The sequence below is a fragment of the Benincasa hispida genome, chromosome 4, assembly GCF_027475165.1.
Source record: "Benincasa hispida cultivar pf3 chromosome 4, pf3_genome.v1.1, whole genome shotgun sequence".
NCBI classification, from domain to species: Eukaryota; Viridiplantae; Streptophyta; class Magnoliopsida; order Cucurbitales; family Cucurbitaceae; genus Benincasa; species Benincasa hispida.
Window position 1 is genome coordinate 57,825,024 of NC_143481.1, and position 2,151 is coordinate 57,827,174.

At 41.4% G+C, this 2,151-nt stretch overlaps 1 non-coding gene across 1 annotated transcript; it reads right to left on the reverse strand.

The window, feature by feature from the left end:
* Positions 1 to 631: 631 nt before the first annotated feature.
* On the reverse strand, positions 632 to 738 carry LOC120076960 (small nucleolar RNA R71). Its single transcript, XR_005481704.1, has one exon. It is a non-coding gene; the product is annotated as a small nucleolar RNA R71 (small nucleolar RNA).
* Between the last annotated feature and the right edge of the window lie 1,413 nt (positions 739 to 2,151).

The following is a 2,151-nucleotide window of genomic DNA, read 5'->3' on the forward strand; positions in this document are numbered from 1 at the left end:
TCTTTATACAACTTCACAGTCAGTTCTCGAACTCAGTATCGTGTATAATGTATCATGTATCTTGTAACATATTAGTTTAGGATTTTATTTTATCAACGCACTTTACATTCCTGTATAAATCTAATTCTTTATTCATTGTTAAACCGGTCGCATGTATCACAAAAGTAATGCATTAACGAAAACAATCCCTATGTTCGACCTCGGATTATTCTGAGAAACTTGCATAGAAATTATACTTGGTTTCAACGCAAGGAAACTTGTGACAAGCACTACTACATCGCATACTACGAACATATCGTTAAAAATGCATATACTTAGACGTAGTATCACATTCTTTCATCATCACAGTGCATGCATAACAAAGAAAACCATTTTTATGTCATCAAGTTTATGGCGCCATTGCCGGGGACATGGGGTTCCGAATGCCCACCTCTGGAGTTTCATTGAGATCTGCAACACGTTTGTGTTCCCAAACATCTCTGCCGAGGAGGTTCGATTAACATTGTTTCCATTTTTGTTGTATGACCTGGCACGGAAATGGGCTTATTCTCTCAAACTAGGGGAGATTACATCATGGGAACAAGTAGTTGAGAAGTTCATGAAGAAGTACTTCCCTCTGACAGAGAACGCCAGAACGAGGAAGTTGATCACCAATTTTGAACAGGATATTGACGAATCGCTCAATGACGCTTAGGCGAGGTTTAAGAGGTTGGTAAAAGATTGTCCGCATAACGGCTTACCAGATTGTTCACAGATGGAAATTTTCTACCACGAATTGAACCCTGCATCGCAAATGGCTGCCAATGTGGTAGCAGCTGGTGGTCTGCTCGATAAGACTTATGACGAGGCAAAAAATATACTTGATCGCATTTCCAAGAATTATGAAGATTGGAGGGAAACCGATCAAAGATAAAGAATTAAAGATAGTGATGCAAATAATGGGGCCATTGCATCCCTAAAAACCCAAATGAACGCGATGATGAATCCAATACAAGGCATCGCAATCAATAGCACGGGAATGCATAAAGGGCAAGTCAACGCAATCGCTCAAATGACCACGAGTTGTGTCACCTGTGGAGAAGCACATCCGATTGAAGAATGCCCAAGAAATCCGTAGCCAGTATGCTTCATTAAGAACAACCCTTTCTTTGATACGTACAACCCCGGATGGAAAAATCACCCCAATTTCATGTGGAAAAATCAACAACAAAGCTATCAACCTCTGTCGCAAAAGGAAGGGCCACTAGGATTTTTCCCGTGAACAAACGGTCAAATGCAACATCAAGCTAGCAATTCGCAGGCACCACAATCTTCATCATTAGAGAGCTTGTTGAAGCAGTATATTGAGAAGAATGAATCAATGCTTCAGAATCAAGTGATGTTCATCTAAAATCTTGAAATTCAGATAGGACAGATTACGGGCGAACTCAAAAATAGACCGCAGGGAGCGTTACCGAGCTCAACTGAGCTCCCTCGCAACTCTGGGGGTACAGGAAAGGAACAATGCCTAGCAGTCTCCTTGCTAAGCAAAAAAATGACAGCGGAAGAGGGGGAAGAGCCCACCAGGACCAACACAAATGCAGTGACAATAAAGAACCTGTTGACATATGATTCAAAAGCGCCCGAGAAGATGAACCCAGAAGTTGCATCCACCTTCGAGCCTCTAGAACATGAAATAGAAGTACAGCTACCACCATTCCCGCAAGGATTGAAAAAGAAACAGAATGATGGAGGAAAGATCGCTACAGTGGTAGTAATGCAAAATACTATGATCCTACCAAAAATGTGCGACCCAGGAAGCTTCACGATACCATGCTCAATTGGAGCGGTCTATAGTGGTCAAGCATTATGCGATCTTGGAGCACGTATAAACTTAATGTCGCTATCCATTTTCAAACGATTGAATATGGGCAAACTCAAACTAACGCCCACGACGGAGACTCTCCTACTCAAAGATAGATCCCGAGTACACTTCAAAGGAGAATTGAACGATGTTGCAGTATCAATTGAAAAATTCATTCTATCGCTAGACTTCATCATTCTGGACTATAAAGCGGATGAAGATGAGCCCATCATATTGGGACGACCATTCCTATCAAGCAGTCGTTCTAAAATTGATGTACACAAGGGAGAAATCATGATGAACATTAA